The sequence below is a fragment of the Cyprinodon variegatus genome, unplaced genomic scaffold (genome assembly GCF_000732505.1).
Source record: "Cyprinodon variegatus isolate N-32 unplaced genomic scaffold, C_variegatus-1.0 Scaffold232, whole genome shotgun sequence".
Lineage (NCBI taxonomy): Eukaryota > Metazoa > Chordata > Actinopteri > Cyprinodontiformes > Cyprinodontidae > Cyprinodon > Cyprinodon variegatus.
In genome coordinates, this window is record NW_015150685.1 from 263,009 (window position 1) to 285,146 (window position 22,138).

General features: G+C 36.8%; 1 protein-coding gene across 1 annotated transcript in view; it reads right to left on the reverse strand.

The window, feature by feature from the left end:
* bean1 (brain expressed, associated with NEDD4, 1) overlaps positions 1 to 22,138 on the reverse strand; it is a 44,248-nt gene that overhangs the window by 16,854 nt on the left and 5,256 nt on the right. The gene's annotated exons all lie outside the window — the stretch shown is intronic.

Consider the following 22,138-nt stretch of genomic DNA (forward strand, 5'->3'; position numbering starts at 1 on the left):
TTTATCTGCTATAAGTTGTAGGGAAATCATATTTAAATGTCAAATCATTCTAGCTTAAACATGTATATAAATGTACCCTTTATCAGACGATGCTGTCTTAAAATTTAGAAAATTTCTATTAAAAAAAAAAAAAAAATCCTGTCTTGAAATCTGTGTTGTTTTTTTTCGTTATTTTATGCAGGCCAGTCAGCTTGTACACCTAAATTCAGCCAATCATATATCAATCTGTCAATCAAATGATTCTGTTTATAGCATCTTGATTCATATGCCGCAGCTAATATATGCAACGCTTGAAATAAGAAATCAGAATCATTTCCTTTCCCATTGAGTTCCGTCCTAGTGTTCACGGGGATGGACGTCTGTGTCTTCAGCAGGTGTAGAGCTAACAGAACTGGCAGCATTCAAACATGTACGTACATGTATGTACTTCTACACCAAACCAAGCTTCTGCCGACCTGGCGGGAGAGTTTGGAAATGCAACGGTTGGAAAAGTTGGTTCCCTACGACTTTAAATTTTATTAAATTGATTCTGTATTTTTAAAATTCACCAGGACTTTTTTTCCGTATGGGGTCTGATCTTTCCTATTTGTGAATCTCAGAAGCTTGACCTTCACACTGATTCCTTCATCCATGCACCCTCTGTTCTGTCACAAATAGAAACCTGTCTAGTCAATGTGGTCATTCCTACCGACACTGTTACACTGAAGCATGATGGAAAGCTCCCCTCTGTCATTCATAGATTGAGACTATTTGTGATGGATGACGAAGCAAAATGCGTCAGTTTCTAAAAACCAGATGAGTCAGACAGGAAGACATGGGGAGAAGAAAGCAGATCTGTCACACAAACAAGTTATGTGTGAAGCCGGCTTGAAGCCGAGACCACAGTGCCGTTCGGCCACACTTTCTATTTTCAGAATCATATTGTTAAGAAAAACAGGTTTGGGTTCCTAGAGGCCCCTGGAGATTAAAGCTCCAGGCCCCTGTAGGGTGTACAGGGAATGAGTCTCTGAGCTCCATAGCCTACAGGCATTGGAGCCTTGGTACCCAGGAGACTCCTAAGGGTATTAATCCTGCTTTAACTCTGTCACATTATTAATGTTGCATATAGGAAGAAGACGACAGACTAGGAATTGCTTTTTTGTGTACCTTTGTAAATCATTGTGACCCCATTTTAATATCTGTTAATCTTACCTGTGACACAGAGTAAAAAAAGGAGCCAAGGATCTTACAAATGTATTTTGAGCTGGTTTGCTAAGATATTGAAGGAGACGGTGAAAAAAAGGGAGGAAATGGTTGCATTAAAGGATGATAGTGATGGATTTCTAAGCCTGGAGGGAACTGGACCCAGCTGCAAAGGGGGAGCAGAGAAGGATGGAAAAACAGTTCAGATTTTATATGAAAACAGATATTTATGCCCCCTATAAAGACACAGCAGCACAACAGGGAAGTGGTTGGCACTGTTACCTTGCTGCAAAACTGCTGTGGGTTCAAATCCCAACTACTGGAATAAGGTTGGGGGGGGGGGTGTTGGCCTAGTGGGCTAAAGCAGTGCATTTGTGCTCTGAGTACAGTAGGTTGCAGGTACCCGGTTCAATCCCCACATAGTGCCCCTCTGGTTCTCTGAGCAAGACCCTTAACCCCACACTGCTCCCCAAGGGGATGGGTTAAATGCAGAGAGTGAATTTCTCAGATGTGAGATCAATAAAGTTCAGTTATTATTAAGGGTGCTTGTTCTCCTCTTACATCTGTGGGTTTTCTGCCACGGTCTAGAACTGAGGTCGTCAACAGGGGGTCCGGGACCCCTAGGGGGTCCACAGAGGTACTGTATGGGGGTCGCGAAAGTTTTGGTTGATTAGACTTTTTTTTTCTGCAATTTTTTTCCACTAATTGAAATGTCTTTAAATACAAATTAAAATGAATTCAACGCACTGTAGTAAACAGAGAAATGAAGCAGAAGATGTCTTTCATCATCGATGCACACATTCAGCGACACACAGGAGCTCTTTCAAGCTGGACACCGTTTCATTCACAACACCTGTCCAATCAACCAGGAATCAGAAATACTTTAATAATCCCAGGGAGAAATTACTTTCGTTACATTACTCCATCTGTAATAGAGTGACTATAGGACTAATTTGATATAACACAATTTCATGCAATATATATATAATTAGGCGTCCCCGCTCCATCTCGCCATCAGTTTGGGGGTCCTTTGCCTGGAAAACGGTGAAGACCCCTGTTCTACAGTAGAAACATGAACGTTAGTTAATTTGTAATATTTAGATGGTCTGGGTGTTTGCAATGCAGAGCTTTGTCCCACATGGTTCAATCATTAGCGTTGTTCAATGGTAACTAAGTATCCTAACCCTACTAACCCCAGTTCTGATAAAATCATTAACTGGTTTAATACTAAGAACACCAATGTATTTCAAATACTAATTAAATTAGTAAATAGATTTAAAAAAAAAAAAAAAAAAGAATCTTACACTGTGAGGAATCTTGATTTTGTAATTATATTTCCACAAACTAATTAACATTTTTCTCTGAGACATAATCTTAAACTTTCCCGTACATGATTTAGATTTCTAAATAGCTGACTTTAATCTGACAGAAGACAGAACAGGAAGAGGAATTCAACCAAAGGCTTTTAAAGGCTGTTTCCTCCAAACAGCTTCAGATGAAACATGGCAGACGAATCCATAGAGACTCTATGTCTATTTGTCTTATATCTATGGGAGCACCATGCTGGGTTGGTTTATTTTATAGAACCGAGTTGAGGTTCTGCTCCAGGTTCTATCATCTCTCCCTCGGTGGGCTTTCAGCTGTTTTATCCTCTAGAATGGGATCCTCTCAGACTGGGAGGCTGTGGGTTATGTTGGTCAGTCTTATATCTAAATCAGTTATTTCCAAAGTAAAGGATTCAGTTGCTGGGGGAAAAAATTACCATTTTTAATAGGTATAGGTGGATAGAAATGTAGAATTATGTTTCATATTATACTGGTCGCCTTCTGCTTTATCTTCGAGGCAGTCTTTTACTCCCAGACCTTCCTCTCCCTCCTCCCGGTGGGACGGGCCTTTTTTTTCTCTGTTTACTTTTTTTTGCAAGGAAAATAAGCTGTTAGATCTAAAATAATTACACTGTTAAGGGATTAGTTTTGTGATTTGAAGAATATTTTATTTGATTATAATGTGTTTTACTGCTGTTGAATTTTCTGTGTTCAACTGTCCAAAAATTTTAGTCGGAGTGCTGCTCTAAAAATGTATTTTAAATCAAAGGTCGCCCACTGAGAAAAGCTTGCAAACCAGTAAATGATCAATTTCTCTGGATTCGGAACTGAAAATGGAGGATAAGTATTGGTTTTACATTTTTCCAATTAAGATGTTGTAAATCTGCTTAAAAAAAAAAAGGAATACCATTTTTTATACTTCAAATATTTTAGTTAAAAAAGGTGCCCCTAATAGGAGATTATTTATAATCAGAGATACTATACCCAATGCACAGAGGCATCCAGGCAAATAGGGCCAAAAGGGAGCCATAGCCAAGTCACCATAGTAAGGCCCCCTGTGGCCTGTTGTTTCTATGCCCTGAAGGGCCAAAGACCTCAAACCTCTTGCTTTGCCAGTTGTAAGCCTATATTTAGCCATAAAGGAAATTTCCCTGTGAGTAACCTACGTTTTAAAGGTTACTGTTAAGTAGGTCAGTTTGATTTTGGAGCTTAGAAATTTAATCCATTAAAGTTTCCAGTAGCATTTTTCTGCTCAGTTCCTGGAAAAACATTTGCGTCCTACTACTGTCATCATTTTTCCATCTCAGTTCAAACGTGGCAGATATTGATATTACATATTATTCAAACATTAGGCTATAAATCAACTTTCCCAGATGGGCCAATGCACAAAGTGCATTACAGCATCTCTTTAAAACATGAACCGATCAGGATTAATGGAGCTGATCATAAATATCCGTATTAGTCGATCACACAAAAAATTTAAATCTGTCAAAAAAAACGTAAATCTAAATAAGTATTTTTTCTTATTTCAAGTGCATATTATCTAATAACCTATTTTGAGAGTAACAATGCTCATTCCATCAGCAAATCATCTTATTTACCCACTTAAATTAAGGGTAAATACACCTAATATAAGATTTTCTTTTTTAATTCTTCAAATGCTCCCATGGAAATTGACATATTATAATGTATCAACATTATAGGAGATGAGAACGTATGATAAATTAACCACTTTTAGGGAAGGAGGTAGCAGAGCAGAGCTTTTTTTTTTTTAATTCCCAGATGACAGCTCTGCATTCTTTTAGTTTTTTGTTTTTTAAGCCAGGCTTAAAACTTATGTTTTCAGAATGGATTATAACATTCAGTAGTTGTTGTCATGTTTTGTAGTTTATGTATTGTGTACTTATTTTTTTTTCTTTCCCTCTCTTTCATTCTGGTTTCTATCATTTTGATTTATTTATACCACTCAGGGCTATAAAAAGAACAGTTGATCTATTGTGTTTATATACATCAACAGTTATAATAATTTGTTTTGACATTATGTTTGTGTTTGAACATAATTTCTTTCCTTCAGCCTTTTAAAACCCAGAAAGAGATGCATTAAAGTTTGAATGGAAGCATATTCTTCCAGAACTAATGCTTTATTTCCCAGACAGAACTTAAGTAATCTGCTTTGCTCCTTACTATCCTCCCCCATGTGCACTGCAGCAAGGTAAACATGGCTCCTCTTCCAACAACCTTGAATGCGGCGTCCTCTGGTCTTTTCTGTCTTATAGAGAGTCTATTTCTAGATCCACCTTGGTTTGCATTTCAGCTAACTTTCCAGTTTCCATGTCTAATGTGAAACAGCATATGCAGTAAGGAGGTAGATGTCAGCCAGTGTGTCTTAGGACCAGAGGTGTCAATAGTATTAATGTTTATTACTCAAGTAGAAGTATAAATCCTACTTTTATAGAAGTTGAATCAAAACTACTACTATAAAAGTAAAAGCAATACAGGAAAAAAATAGTTTAAACCTTTTACTGGTTGCTGCACTACACTATTAAAGGAAAGTTTTTCTACAATTCTGGATGATAACTTCCTTACACTTAGTTTTCTTAGTTTTATAAATAATGCCAACAGTGTCGAATTTTACTTTGCATCATCTTGAAAAAACATCTATTTTGCTATGTGGCGAACAACAAGTTGGTGCAGAACCAAGTCCAACCACAAAGAAATATATGGCTGAAACAAAATTTTTTATTGTTTTTAAATGCCAACGGGGAAAAAAGAAAAGGAACTTAAATGAAAAACTAACTACTTTTAAAATGTAAGGATTAGAAAGTAAAGATAATTGCTGAAAAGGTGTCAGTTGTAGAAGTAAAAAGTTTTCTGAAAAATAATTTCTCCACTAAAGTATAGATAAACAAAATGTGTACTTAAGTAAAGTAACAAAGTATATGTATTTGTTACTTGACAACTCTGGTTAGGACCTCTACTCACCCAGCGAGGAAGTCAACGCCTCGTTTCTGATTATTTTTAAATGGGCAAGATGACCTAATGGGTTGAGTGACCAATGGAGGGATGACGTATGGTTTGCAGGATCAGCCAGAAGCTGTGAAGACTTAAAGGCGTTGACAAGAATAGTAAAATGGTGACACGTTATATTAAACCCGAATGATTTTCTTCATCTTCAATTAAATTAAATTAAATTCAGTTTATTTCTTTGGCGCCAATTCACAACACAATTCACAATCATCCAGTCAGGTTGATTTAAAGTTTTCTATTTGAGGAAAACCAGTTGATTGCATCGACTCATTGACTCGAAGGCAATCCCTCACACTAAGCATGCTTGTAGCAACAGTGTAGAAGAAAAGCACCATTTAACCTCTTCCCTTTTAATATCTTCAATATTGTTGTGGCACTTTCTTTGAATGGCATTACCCCTCTTTTTTCTTTTTTTTTTTTTAAATGTAACCTTTATTTAAAAAGGATAGTCCCATTGAGATTTAAAACAAATAAAATAAAAGTTAAGCCAAACCTTTTCCAAACATACCACTCTTAATAAAAAATTTGTTTTTTTCTTTTACTTAAATTTTTTTTTTAATATTTATTTATTTATTTATTTTATACAGCTTTAGTTTTAGCCTCAGCTTTAGTATTTTTATCAGATTTCCCAGCAGTGGTTTAAAATTGAGGGTATGCATTCTGTACTTTTATTGGTATCGCCCACATTCCATCAGTACCATCCATTAACTTTTCATGTAAAATCAAACAGCACCTTGTTTCACTACCTAAATGTATCGTTGTGACGGAGAGCGAGCGGAAGCAGTATTGCACACATACATTGGGTGAAAAAAGTCTTCAACAAGCCACCATTTCTCTCAGTAAACATATTTCTAGAGATGCTATTAACATCACATTTTCACCAGATCTCCGTAACAATCCATGTAATCCACAGATACAAAGATATCAAACCATAGATGTCCAGAAATTAAGTTAGTTTTACATAAGAATAATTAGAGATAGACCGGAACATCTGCCGGCAAACATTTCTGGCCGATATGAGAGGCTTTTGTTCTGGTATCGATACTGGCTGATCTGTGAATGTGTTCACAAATCTATTCGTTTATTTACCAGCAGTGCCTTAAAAAACACATGACGCAGGCATTGCCATTCCCTCCATTTGCAATTTATTGTTTATTATCTAATTTGATTAGTTTAGTGTTTTTTTATTTGTTAAAATTAAAACTTTTATATCATTGTGTCAGTTTTTTACCATGTAAATGGAGGGGGAAAAAATATCATGATGGGTTAGACTGACCGGTCGATCTCTAACTTTAATAACCGTGGATCAGATGAAGCTCAGAGGTAGATTGACGGTTTATGACAATTTAAAACAACTTAAAATATTAATCACTATTTTGATTCAGGAAAGAATGACTTTACTGAAAATAAAAGGATGAAAAAGATTTCCTCGACTCACTTTGGACACAGAGGACGAAACAGAGTGAAGCTTCTTCCTGACAGCTACATCTCTCTGCCTCTATAAAGCTGTAACTAACTGCTCTCTTGCTGCTTTTCTTCCCTTTACATCTTTGATCCTTCCTGTTGTGTATTGAGCAAATGCCAACCATGGTTTGGTTCTGAAGGACTTACAGTGATGATCATTAAAGCATCATATTCTATCACCACTCAAGCAGGAAGAAAAGCGGATCATTGCAGTAAAAGCCTTCACACTACCTAAGTGGGCTCTCTTCTTTAGAGAGTAACTTAACACTGCTTCTGATTGAACTCGGCCTCAGAAGTGGTGTCATTGAGTTTATCAATATCTCTCTTCTCTAGGAAAAGACGTACAGCCATCAGGTTAAGGCTAGATCAGCTTTGGGTTTTACTCTTTAACCTTTACCATTTTTAGATTCCTGCCAGAACATGTGAGTATTTCTAAAAACATAATTTACAAAGGTTGAAAACTGAAGGAAAAGCATTCTGTGCAACAGGTCATATCTATATTTCCAAAAGTGTTGACCTATCTATATAAAAGGGACATAGTCATGTTATATGATATTTGTTACATCTACACGCTGATAGCTCCTCCTGGGGGTATATATACAAAAAAATTTTACTGAAAGATTACCACGGCCTGCTGGTGTATTATTATTATCATTATGCTTTTTTTTTTTCATTTACGCTTTTGTTTTGCCCAATTTGTTTGCAAATACAATCCTTTGTACCCTTGGCGCTTCACTGATGCAACGGTACTACAAACTCCAGTTGTTGTGGATTGGTTTATGTAATTAATATCTGTTGATTTTTCCGCACACTGAGCTGTCTCTTTACCGTGACGCATTTTAGCACTGTGGGTCTCTATTAACTAGCTGCCATTTTCAGTGCTGCCAGCAGATGGTGCCATATCTGTTAATGCCTGTTCCTTGCTCCTGGTGCTGAAATTCCCTTTATGCTCAAAAAGGATCTAAATCAGGACAAATGCTTGGTGTAAATAACCTTTTTTTTATCGTGATCAAATATATAAAGTAACCTTATATATAAGTATATATATAATAACCTTAGCCCATAATTAACTTAGTCTTGATCAGTAGTAGTTCATTGTGATGTTGGTCCACCTCTTGCAGATGCAGCTTCAATATTCTTAGAAGGCACCTGTTTTAGGGCTTCTGATTTTACCATTTTTTCAGAGCATGTTTGTGAGGTTCTCTGCTCTGTTTTGTCCTAAAAATGCTTAGCAGTGTTAAAGTCAGTGAGCTTCACCCTCAACAGGTTGTAAAGAAAAACGATAATACTATCCCCTGACCCTGGGGCGGATAATGGCAGTAGGGTCCGTGCTGCGTCTCTTAACAGTCTGGTATCAGGTGCAGACATTTTTTTCTCATTTCATTTCATACATAAAAAAATGAAAAATAAATATCCTATTTAAAAGTTTCTATATAGCTTTAATAAAGGCATAAACTTAGTTAACTAACCAAAGGAAATGCTAACAACAAGCACTCTGTGTGATGAACTGCACTTTGGTAAATATTTTGAAGCTAACCTCTCATATTCCCCCTCAGCTGAGATGATATATAAAACAGTCAAATTTAAATGTAACACTCAAATCCAGACGCATAACAGAAGCAAGGCAATGGTTTAGAGCTCTGTTGTGAACTGTGGATCGATTTTTGAGGCGCATTGCTTTTATAACAATACTGAAATTCCACTCTGGTTGAAAAATAAATCTGAATTCTTTAAGTGCAGATGCGATCGATCAGGTATATATCTTCAAGGTCCGTAGAAGCATTGAACCTCGAACAGCCAAGGCTTCGAGTCTGACAGCTGGTTGAGATGATGAATAAGTGCAGCAGTGGAGAGAAGGAGCAGATTGAAGTGTTCTTCAATCAGATGGTTTAAGTATAAAATAGGCCAGGAACACACTGTGAAATATGGTATAAAGGCACAAATAGATCCACAGAACAATTAGGACTGAGAGATATTAACTTTAACAAGCAATAGATTAAATTCACCCCACAAAGAGCTGATATTCTGAGGGTATGCTTACTAATATGTTGCAGAACATTTTTTGTAAAGAAGATAACTTTTAGGGATTCCTGCTACTCCTGAATCAAAGATGGACTAAACATGAAAGCTCTACCATAAAAATTTGAAAGCAATATCATATTTTCACCACCACCCAATCAGCTGTGGGGATTTTTCTTAATCAACCCCTCTTGTCATGTTCACATTTGTCTAAATTAGGAGTTATCCAGTTATAAAATCCTCAGCGCTCTGAATTCATATGTCAAACACAGAGCAGCTCTCACTTCTTTGTATTTGAGGATGAAATCAGATTTGTGTCTTGAAATGAGGTTGAATGTGGGTCACAAAACATTGCAGCGTGTGTGAATATGGGTCAGAATGCATCATAGTTCTGCTTAATCTCCGTTCCTCCCTCCCATGTGGAATAGTTGGGAGAGAGACAGATTATCACACCCTGCTGGCCCATATTCCTGCCTTCCTCTTCTTTAATCATCTGCCCGTTTTAAATAGATTCATCTCTCAAGACCAACTCATGTTGATGTGATTATGTCTATTAACAGTTTATCTCCACAATTAACTGTTTTCACTTTAATCAGGCAGGATTTTAAGGACAACACGCTGAATTTCAGTTTATAATTTGTGTAACTATTTTCACGTTTGCTACCATCAGGAGCAACATTTTCCTTTTGATTTAGCCTTTTTGAACTACATGATGTCCGACTTTCACACAGGGGCATTGGAGGCCAAATATACATGGGGACCAATGTTTTATAATGGGGGCACAGATCAAAACAGGACAATAGTACGGAGTGATTTTTGTTCAATTATTTTTTCCAGCACATAAAATGCTTTGTAAAGGAAAAATCATAAAACAGTTATATTCAGAAATTATTGTAAAAAATGTCACAATCAAAAATAGTTTTTGCGAGTAACTGCTATTTTACCATTTTAGTCATTTTTTAATTATTTTTTTAAATAACATTTTTTTTCCTTCATTTGTTTATATTGTGTTTTTACATTCCTTTTGTTCAAAATGTATTTATTTGATGTTGTCAAGGTTTTTATTTAAATTTCGTCTTTAAAATCTTTACAAATTATATTATTTTTAAATGTGTTTTACACATCAAATTCTTTTCACTTCAAGCTAAATAAAAATGTTGTTGCTAGCATCTATGCAATCTAAAAGAAACATGTCTTTGCTCCCTCAGAAGTGAAGAGAAAGTGATGTTTAAAAGGCATTTTGAAAAGAATGTATTTCAGAAAACCTAATTCTAAAAAAGTGAAAAAAAAGACTAATAAATAAAAATGAAATTTAATATACAAATATAATAATACAAAATAAAAACATTTGAAAAAGTACAATAAAATATAAAAAATTCCATAATGCAATCCATAAAAATACAAGCTATTAAAATAACAAAGCTACTCTTAAAACCTTTTCTTTTAAGTATTTTAAAAAGTTTCATTTCTGAATTTCTTTTTTTAGAAAATATGCTTTTTGTCTTTTCTCTTAATTTCCAATTGATAAAATGTGTTCTTTGCTTGCACCACTATAGGAACAAACTTCACTCCATATGCTAGTTCTTCATTTGATATATAGCAGATGAAATCTGTCGTCCTTTCAAAAGACGATCGTAACTAAAAGTGCAATACTTTATTTTTAAATCATTGTTGTAATAAAACTGTACATTAAAACATTTTTATGGATTCAAAGAGCCAAACAGTTAAGGCGCTGGCTCATATAATCATAAGGAATCTATGACGTATTACATTTTCAGTATCCAGTCCAACGAGATTCAATCTCATAGGGGGCACTGGCTCCTGTTGGCCCCCAACTAGAGACACCCATGCACACAGGCATCACAGGTATAATGTGAAGGTGGAAGAGATGTTAAGAATTTGGTATATTTTTGTCTATTCGATCCATCACATTTTAGTTAATTAGATTATCCAGGATCTCAATTTGAGTAGCTGAGTAGTTAGTACTTCAATGGCGGTCAAAGCTTCTTTCCTCTTAACAATCATTAGCAAAGATTTTATCAATTACCTGGAAGTGTTTTTGATATCTCTGCAAAGGTCAAAATGACAAATCCTTTTAAGGCTTAACTGCTGCTGTTTCAGGCATCAAAAGGGACAATAAATCTTTATTTAAAGGTTTATTGGAAGAAAAAACACAACCAAAACCATACTCTATTTTGCATTTTCTTAAATAATTGACATTTCAAACACATAGAGAAGCTATCCCTATACAAATTTACTTCGGATGAAGAAAGAAAAGAAAAATACTACGGCTATATTTGACCTTATTAATGACTGAAGTTTTCATAAACTTTCACTGAACAGGTTGTTAATTTTTTTTTTTTTTCATGTTCTGGCAGAGAAGCAGATGAGAAATGCTTTGGCGGGTTTAGGTGTCGGGAAATGTTCCTATAAACAGGTGCACAGAAGGCCTTGGAGATTTCCAAGATGTCCTGTGGTCTGGTTGTGTCAATGCTTGGAGAACAGAAAACACATGTGTTGAAATAAATTATGTTTTAAAATTGGGAATCTCTGTTTGCTATTTTAAGCTCCTTGTGACCCAGCTACACCCGGTGAACAACAGTGGGAAACAAATCAGAGTTATGACTGTAGTGGATCTTTCAGACACTTTCTAGCCAGTGTTTCATTGAAAGTAATGGTATTTACAACAATACTTAAGGAATGGATAGAGAAAAATAAAAATTAAACATTGTTAAAGAAGAAAAAAAATCCTTTTTTAATGGCTTATAGTCTCTGTTATACAGTCTGGAGTAGATGTTTGTGTTACATGATTACTCCGAAGGGGATTATGGTTGTTTTCTTTATGTTTATAAGGGTATATTTATGTTAAAAATACATTTAAAGATATTGTAATTACAAACAAGGGAAAAGCTAGTATCTAAAGCTGGCAGCTTCTGTTTCCTTCTATAGTAACTGTGAGCAGCTTAAAGTCGTTGAGTCGAAAGATAAGCTCCATCGATGACTGAGGTAGAGCCTTCTGAGATTGGTCAGCCATCCTTAGAAATCCAGCTTTGATTGCTCAATCCCAACCCCAGATCAGTCCATGATTGGACCTTCTGTGCAAACCATTCTGATTGGTGAATAAGCCACGTGAAATGAAGGCTAAAGGAAATGGCTTTCTAAGCTTCATCCATCGATGCACAGACTCACCAGAATAAAGGTTTTACTTTGACTTACACACAGAAACTTTTCTTATGCTCATGTCAGATGAAGTTTCAGGATGAATTTGTGCTTCCAGATTAACATTTCAATACTAAAGTTTAAAAATTGCATCCATAACTAAGTTTGTGGGAGATTAAAATAGCATTTATGCAATGCTATGTATGTAGTTCCTTTCTGTATGTGACTTCCAAAATAAATAACTAAAATGGCTTTGGCAGACTTTGTTTACTTGGTGGGGAAAAAATGCAGAGCAACAAACAAAATGCTATTTATTGGTTTACTTGTACTAGTTAGATATGCCGCTATATGAGTTATCATCTGCTTTGTAGCTCCCTTTAACCAGAAAAAAAAGGATTATCCCACATTCTTTCTTTAGAATGCTTTTTATTAACCCACCTCTCTTTCAACATCTAACATTCCTAGACGGATCCTGTTAACTTAATTGTTTCACATTAAATAAGTGGGTTACGCTGCATCTAGCTGCCAGAATACGTTGGAACTTGGACCAATTCTTTCCTTGAAAGGTCTAATTTGTAATCACTGATTTCTCATTTTAAAACCCATCCTGCTGACTGGAAGCGTCCTAACACCTACAAAATGATCTACAGAGAAATTTTGAAAAACGTTTTGCTAAACTTTTTAAAAAGAATGAACCATTTGGCTCAGATAAACACTTGCACCAAATGTATGCAATTTATGCAAAGGAGGGTGCCAAAGTTTTCTTTTACTTTTTTACTCACTTTTCTGCCTCTTTCTGCTTGTCTGCATACAAGTCCGACAAAGCTCTAAAGTTTGTGACATTTCTACTGCTTGTGAAACAATACAAGGCAGCATTATAAGCTTTTTTAGGTATTAGACCTACAGAAAATTTTAACAAGCAAAATCCAACCATGTATCATTTTTCCTGCATGCTTATCCCTGCTGGGGTCATGAGGGGTGCTGGTGCCTATCCCCAGCTGTCAATGGGCGAGAGGCGGGGTCCACCCTGGACAGGGCAACACAGAGACAAACAGGACAAACAACCATTCACACACACACTCACACTTAAGGAGAATTTAGAGAAGCCAATTAACCTAACAGTGATGTTTTTGGTCTGTGGGAGGAAGCCGGAGTACCCGGAGAGAACCCACGCATGCTCAGGGAGAACATGCAAACTCCATGCAGAAAGATCCCGGGCTGGGAATTGAACCCATAACCTTCTCGTTGCAAGAGTGCTACCCACTGTGCCACTAAGCATCCTAAAGAAAAATCCGATCAGTCCATTTAGGAAAAAAAACAGATTAAAAGTCTTAATTATAAACATGCATCAATATGCATGATGCATCTTTACACCCCTAATAATTCATCTGTTTTTATGCATGAAATTGTTCAAGTATTACATCATATAAGTAATTTATTCTAAGAGAAAGTTGTTTTTCCATAACATTACAGAATTCTTGATTTGACATCTAAACCTCTTGGCTCCATACAGGCAGAGAAGTCTTTTGAAACGAGGGCGTATCAAACACAAAGAACCAGCCTGGTTTTGTTAAAACGCTTTCTTTTTTTCAGGCCATCTATAAGACAATCTGCACAGAAGGTCTTTCTATTTCTCTGTAAAGCTGCCGGGGCACGATTACACCTGATCCGCTCAACTCCAGGGCCTGCAGGAGCAAGTGGAGCAGCCACATGAATAAAAGCCAAAGCAGCCATAACAACATATCAGAGAAAGCCATTTCAGATAGATGTCTCCTCTCTGAATGAAAGGACTGATCTCTGCTTCCTCTCTGACCCTAGATACACTCTGCCTCTATGGTTTCTTTATCCTTCGGTGTGAATCACAGCAGAGCTTTTTAGACCCTTCCCTTCCCACCCTGTTTCGCAGAAGTGCTGTTTAAGGGGAAAACGATGATGGGTGAGAAGACGGTGAAGGAGGCGCGCAGGAATAGATGATGGCAGAGATGAGGGAGGGGAGGGAGGGCTGCTGTTTAATCATATTAAAGCAGCTCCTCCACAGACAAGGCTGCTTTGACTATATATATTTTTTTGTTCTAGAAAGATATTTTTCATCTGATTTATCCAGAAAGCATAACTTGAAATTATAAAGTGCCTGATTTCATTACATCCGGTCCATAATCGAGCACTTTTATGTCTTACAAGTTTGGGCTGCATTGTGTCTCTTAGCATAGATCCTGTATTTTTTATTCTATTTATTTTTCTTATCTGAATTAAAAAGGGAACTTGGTTCTGTTGTCTCCACAACGTGCATCAGAAAGTTTGATCAATTATCTGACTTCTGATTCCCCTCTGGATGCAAATCCATTATCTCTTGAATGGTTTCATTCCCATCAGCTTTGTCTCTTGAATATTAACAATATTTTATGAACGCATTGTTTTGTGATTTGCACTTTACATAAAAATGCATTAACATGCAGGTTCTTAGCCTTCATGAGTGCAAAGAACTATTTATAGGTTATAGCTTCATCTTTAACAAAATAATGCATCTCTGCAGACGTTCTAGAGAGGTGCAGAATTAAAGTATCCATTTTCCTCCTAATAGAAATGAGAAATGGTTCCTATTTGTGTTACATTTCTAAGATTCAAGCAAACCAAAAAAAGAACAGAATAAGGGTTAGATTTAAGGTGAGGTTTTTAAGCAGAGGTTGCAACTTTCCTTCTCACAGGTAAGTTAAATGTTTTGCTAATGCTTGTTAATGCTAACCAAAGTTTAGCATTAGGCAGACCTTACATCAGATCTGTACCAGAAGCATGAGCTGCAGCAGCAGCTAATTTGTGCATGTTCAACTAGAAATTCAGCCAAAAGTATTTATTTCCATACCTAAATACTTCAATAATAATTCAATCAAATAAAACTGTAGTAATGACTTTACTGACAGAATGGATGCATGTTTACATTCATCAGACATGCTAGGAGCAGTCTGGTGAAATATGATCATTCTGTGTTTATCTGTATTTTAGTTGTGATGTTTGTAGTGTATGCGCTGTATATCATACAGGCAATCATTTACAAATCCAAATCGGAAAATTGCTGAAAAGGATGTAAACATCTTTATTCTCTCAGCAAAGTTGTTATTGAACTCTTGCATGGTATTCTTTTTGCATCCACATACTGTATGACGTTATGTTTTTAGGAGTGTGTGTGTCTGTCTCTCTATCTGTCTGTCTTTTTGTGTACAGGATAACTTAAAAAGTTATGGATAGATTTTTATGAAAAATGTCCCACATTTCAAGAAATAGTCCATTATATGTTGGTGATGATCTAGATCATAATCTGGATACAGGAAATATTCTCTAACATTGTGAGATAGAGGTTTTTAGTGGAACAAAAAGAGTCCCACTGAATTAGCTTGTTTGCTGAATCAAAAAACATTTAAAAGGATTTTGTGGATTTTTTTTAAAAAAAAGGTGTGCCTCATGGTAATGATCCAGATGATGTGGCAGTTTTAGCTGCAGGTGTAAGTCACAATTTGGTGCAAAATGTGCTGCTTGGCAGAGGTCTGTGTTCTCCAAGTTCTTTTCCAGTCTGTTTATTTTATTGGAGAAATTCTCAACAGTCTTGTTGTTGTGCAATGAAATACCTAAATAAAATCATATTTGCCATTAGCCTGCTGAATATTGTATAAAATGGGGTTTAAAAAAAAGCGCTGAATGTTGGTAACTGGAAATCCTATTACAGTCTTACTGTATGTTTACATTTGATCACCTTGTTTTTATATTTTATCACTTCTGCACTTTAGAAATGGAAATGTCTTCATAGCTGTACTGAACGAAATTTCGTTTTGTATACACTCTGTGTGTACAAAGTGACAGTAAAGTCTAAAGGCAAAATTGTCCAACCCTTGCCAGGATTCACACCGAGACAGGTTGCCTAAAGGACTCAGGTGTCCATTTATGAGTAGCATACCTTACTGCTCCACCACTTCCAGTACTACACGCTGCACCATATCCTAGAATTGTTTGATAGTGGCCTTATATCTTCTTCTGTATTGCCCTTATTTGTGTAATGCTGTGATGCGTGCAAACAGCATCTCAGCTTCCGTACATCATCGATCAGGTTTTTATGGCTCTTGAATTATAATCTTAAGTGATGCTCGGTTTGTCTTCATTCTCAGTCTATATGAACAATTTCAAATTAACCGCTTATTCCATCCTGCCTTTTTGTTACTGATATCAAACTGAGGCTGCGTTGTTCAATAATGTCAGATATGACACTCAACCATCTGATTTTTTTTTTGCCTTTTTAGAACTTCCTCTCATATTCCTGCTGCTTCACCTTTGCATATTCTCTTTATTTTGCTGATTTCTTATCAGAAAGATCATGGCTTTTAAAATAAGTTTCCTTTCATCTCCACACATTTGAACCTAGCCACCTGTGGTGTGTATTAATTGTTTGTGGGCCCTGATGGCGGGCCAGTGAGATGGAACAGCCTTGGTATTTGCTAAGGCGGCGGCCCATGAAATCTGCCCGCACTTGCACACGCTTTCTATCCATTTAAATAAATCTTAATAAACGACCTCACACCGTGAGATTGGATGAGAGGGCATGCGGGTGGCCGGTCGGGTAGTCAAAGACAGACGGGTGGATGGGATGGGAGGTAAAGTGGCAGTAAATGCATTTTTTCCCTCCTATTTCCATAAGCATGGGAATGTGATGATGGATGGCTTGGCACTGGGAGGGAAAGGCATTGTGCATTTCTGATGGATGAAAAGATGATGTGAGCAGTGAAGTGGAACACAAGGAGATTCCATTTCAGATCTTTCCTCATCTGATGCAAAGGCTTGCTAGTGCTCTAATATGTAGATAGTGTTTAGCTTTTATCTCTAGAGGTGATGGGAGTGGTGGGGCATGAGGATACTGCTCACATGGGCAGGTATTTAATAGGCAACAGTGCTTTGCAAACTACTCATATATGTTTATGTTTTCTCACTTAAAAACACATTTAGTGTATTTTTCATTGATTGTGTTTGACAGATGATAACAACGCTGTCCTGCCTTTTTTTGATATAACCCTTGATTAAATCTAGATTTTTACGCAGCAATCCGCTACACTGAAATACACTGGCAAGAACCCTGCTAACGTATAAAAACTTTTTGTACCGTGTTGTTGTAAACAAGTAAAACAAGAGAAACAATTATATGAAAAAAAGATGAGAAGGATAATCCTCTTAAGTTGAATATATGCTGTTTTTGACAGGTCCTTTAAAGTATTAAAAAGAGAAAAATCAGATCAGAACAGGAAAAGGCAGGCTCAGAGATCCAGGAGTCCAAAGTCAGGTCAGGCAAGGAGATCAAAGTTCAGGTGGGGACGGGCAGGAATGGTGGTTGAGAGGCAGAAAAGGTCAGGATCAGGAAATTTAGAAACACTAAGGAACTCTAAAAACATTCTCACCACTGGCTGGAGAGAACAAGAATAATCTGGCCCTGATGACTGGGAGCAAGCAGCTTAAATAGAGGCAGGAGCAGATGGATCAGATGAGAGGTAATGAGAAACCGTCTAGAATTGGAGAGTTGAATGAAATGAGTAATTAAGCCAGTAATCAGTGCCAAGATCATGACAAGATGTAAAATTGTACCTTTTTTGTGAATATCAACAGCAAGTGAGAAAAAATAATAAGGTGGAACAAAATGTATCAGATATTTAACGTTTTTAACAAAAGAAAACTTAAGAGTTATTACCCCCTTTACTTTCACTACAGCAAACTCCCTCCAGAAGTTCAGTGAGGATCTCTGAATGATCCAGTGTTGACCTAAATGACTGATGATGATAAATAGAATCCACCTGGTCTCTGTATAAATCTATAAAGTCTCCATATAAATCCACCTGCTCTGTGATAGTCTCAGAGGTCTGTTTGAATACAGAGAGCATCATGAAGAACAAGAAACACACCAGGCAGGTCCCAGATACTGTTGTGGAGAAGTTTAAAGCCAGATTTGGAAACAAAAAGATTTTCCAGGCTTTAAACATCCCGAGGAGCATTGTGCAACGATAATATTAAAATGGAAGGAGTATCAGATCACTGTGAATCTATAAAGACCCGCGCGTCCCTCTAAACTTTCAGCTCAAACAAAGAAAAGACAGATCAGAGATGCACCCAAAGGCCCTTAATCACCCTGGATGAACTGCAGAGATCTACAGCTGAGGTGGGAGACTCTGTACATAGGACAACAACCAGTCGTATACTGCACACATCGGACCTTTATGGAAAAAAGCTATTTCTTAAAGATAGCCATAAAAAAGTATTGTTTATAGTTTGCCACAAGCCACCTGGGAGACCCAGCAAACATGTGGAAGAAGGAGCTCTGGTCAGATGAAACCAAAATCAAACTTTTTAGGAACAATGTAAAATGTTGGGTTTGGCATAAAAGCAACACAGTTCATCATCCTGAACACACCATCCCTACCGTCAAACATGGTGGTGCCAGCATAATTAATTTTGCACTCCCTAATTTCCAGTATTTTGCCTCCTCAAACTTTTCGGCCATTTGTCACATTTTAGGCTTCAAACATAAAAATATAAAGTTGTAATTCTTTGTAAAGAATCAACAACTAGTTGGACGCAATCATGAAGTGGAATGAAATTTATTGGATATTTTCAGCCTATTTTTAACATGTAAAACACTTTCCCAAAGCATTGTATAAGATCTTAATATAACATACCTGCAAAACATTTCCACAAGTATCTCCAGATCAGGCAGTACGTAAAATCAAAGACTGGATCTCGGGAATTACCAGTTACATGCTTGAAAAAACCTTACTGTACTGCGAGCAGCATGGACTCTTTAGATTCTATCCTGAGTTACAGGATCGGGAGGTGGTTGTGAGAGGTTAATCGCCCCTCGTTACCCCTTGTACACTACATGACGCACGATCAGGCTGAAGGTCGGACCGATCGAAAATTTCTCACACCACTGCAGAATCGACCCGAAAGGGGCAAAAAATCGTACAGTGTATGCCCGACTTAAGGGGTGCTAAACACTTTTATTTTTTTTTTCTTTCAATATATTTTTTTCTAAATTCCCAAATCTAGATACGGAAACCTGCTGAGAACCAACCCACCAACTAATTCTGTACTGCAAGACCCTCTGGTTTGTTCACTCTCTTATTGCATAATTAACGATGGGACTTGATTGTACAGTGACAAAGCCTGTGGGATTGCATAAATGAGTCATCATCGTACCAAAAGTGCCGCAATGTCACTTATTCACAGACTACTTCAAATAAACTAAGATGGGACTAACTTTTCTCTCTATATTTCTGATCCAGAAGTTGTTTAAATTAGTATTGTAGTGAAAAAGCCATCTGATCTTTATTACGCATTTTACCTGCAAGAGAACAAAAGGGTTTGGTTAAATCTATATAACTGACACACCTTAAGCAATAAAGCCATGCTTATTACCTATTCTTAATGTAAAAGAATGGAAACTGTAGTTACCTGAGTGAGCAAATTATTTGATTCTAGTGATTCAGTCGACTTGAAAGAACTACGATTCCCATCAATGCTGTGTAAAACTGGTTGAAACGTAAGCAATCACCTTGTTCTTCAAAAACACCATACGTAGTTTAATAGGCTATGACGCCATTGACATGCATATACTGAAGGCTAACTAGAACAAAAAAAAGTAAAAAATATTCCCTGACATCCTCACTGACAGATGTGACTGTTTTTGCTGATGGCAGAGGACTTTCTGACCTTCTCTGTCTAGCAGAGCATAAACCTTCCTCAGGCAACAAACTAGCAGCCATGTGTTTAACTATGAGTCCCCTCTCCTCCCTAAAACAAGTGATTTGAAAAAGGAATGAGGTTCCCATCCCGGATTTGGCTCTGAGTGCTCATGCAGTTCTTTAGTCCCAACTCCACAGACACCATTTTTTATATATTCATTTATTTTCTTTAACATAAAAATCACCTCTATTGCCAGACAAGGTGAGAAAATGCAGAAACCAGAATTTTTAATTAGTGTGTTGCACCGATACCGAAAACAGTAGCTAGTTAACATGCAAAGGTAATGGTTGACGCACATCAAGACTCAGCAAAAGGTCCTGCAGCCCGTTTTGAGCAGCACGTCATGGGCTTCTGAGCATGGGTTGAAAAAATGTAACTTTTGCTGCTTGACGTGCCACAACCAATCAGAGAAGCTGATAAGGGAGCTGGCAGGGAGACAGACACAGCGCTGCTGATGCAGACAGCTATGATCGGCTATGATCACTCCCCTGAAACTGTTTATTAATGCGTAAATTAACCAGAGTGAGTAATTGGTGAGTAAATTTCAAAAAAATCAAATAATGAAACTATGTACCTTTAAATGCCTGTTGGAGCTTAGACATATTTGTTGTTGTTGATATAAAGGTGTATGATTTTGTCAGATGGGCAGATGGTACCGCAATAAATTGATTACAGACTTGTGAACTGAATTAAAGGGAAATTATATAGTGATACTGTCATATATTCTAATCAATTCAATATTCTATCATTTTGATGATATACACATCTGTTTTTTACCCGCTAAACCATAGAGGTGTTTTGACCATAATAATATACTGGTTTAGGATAGTTATACATTGTATTAATTCTATTTAATTTATTTTTGTTTCCCATACAATATGCTGTGAAGGATGCATCATCTCTGTGTTACTAACAAACTTTTACATAATGAAGCTGCTGCTGTAATTTTCTGTTTATGCAAACCATGGAAAAAAAATATATATCCCAAAATTTCAAGACGTCATTTGACTTTCTTTTTTTTTTTTTTTTTTCCCAGTTTGATGTTTTTGGCCCCAAAACTGCTATTATCAAAGAACTACATAGGGATCTGTAAAATGTCAGCCGCCACAATACAACCACAGGAAGTTTTCTGGTGGCATATCTATAGAAGCAGCCATCCCAAAGCATTTTATCAGTCTATTCACTCTGTTCTTTTATTCATCGTTTTTTCTCTCTTTTCTGGAAGGGAAGCACTGTTGGTAGAGGTCTAAAACACCCTGGAGGGGATGGAGAGATTTCAGGTGTCAGGGGAAAGAGAGAAGTGTCAGAGAGGGATGTGAATAATAGATCAGACAGTGAATAGAGATAGAGTAAAAAGTCAGGAGGAAAGAATGGGGAGACTTTAAAGGTGGAAAAGAGGACTCTGCAAAAGTCTAAAAGAGAAGATGCTAAAGTGATTTGTAAGATGAGGGAAGGGTAGATCATTTACTGGAAGGGCAATCGTGGCACGAAAACACAACATCTGTCCATCATCCCAGTCGTCCATCTGTCCCTCCCTCCTCCCCTGCCTCTTCCTTGCCCACAGCAGTCAGGAGTTGTTGCATAAGCCCCTGATTCATCTTTTATTGAGACTTCTGTCGACTATAAATGTCTCCCTTGTTCTGTGGAGTTACAAAAAAAAAAATCTGAATCCGGTAAAAATACACTTCTAAAACCTAAAACAAGAAATTATGCTGTAATGTGGGAGGTTACAGAATCATGTCATCTTAAAAAAAAATTAGAAAAATTATACCTGACCTTTATTGTATAAATATTTATCTTTGAAGTTTTAATTACAGTGCCTCATAAACTATACATATTCATATTATAACCACAGATTTGGAGGCTTCTTCTCTTTTTAAATAGTTTTTCACATCTGAGAAATAGGAGAATTTTACTCAACCCAATTGTTGGATGCCATATATAAAATCCAGTGCAAACTGTTCTGAGAAGCCCTCAGTAGCTGGAGAACCACAAGATCAAACATCATCATGATGACCATGGAACACAGCAGAAAGGTCAGGGGCGAACGACTAATAATAAAGATAACATCTCTGGTGAGACATGGTGATAGCAGCATCATGTTGCTTTTCTTCCGAAGGGACATAGAAACTAGTCAGGACTAGGTATGTAAAAGGCTTGACTTATAGTTATTATTGAATAAAGGTTTAATATAG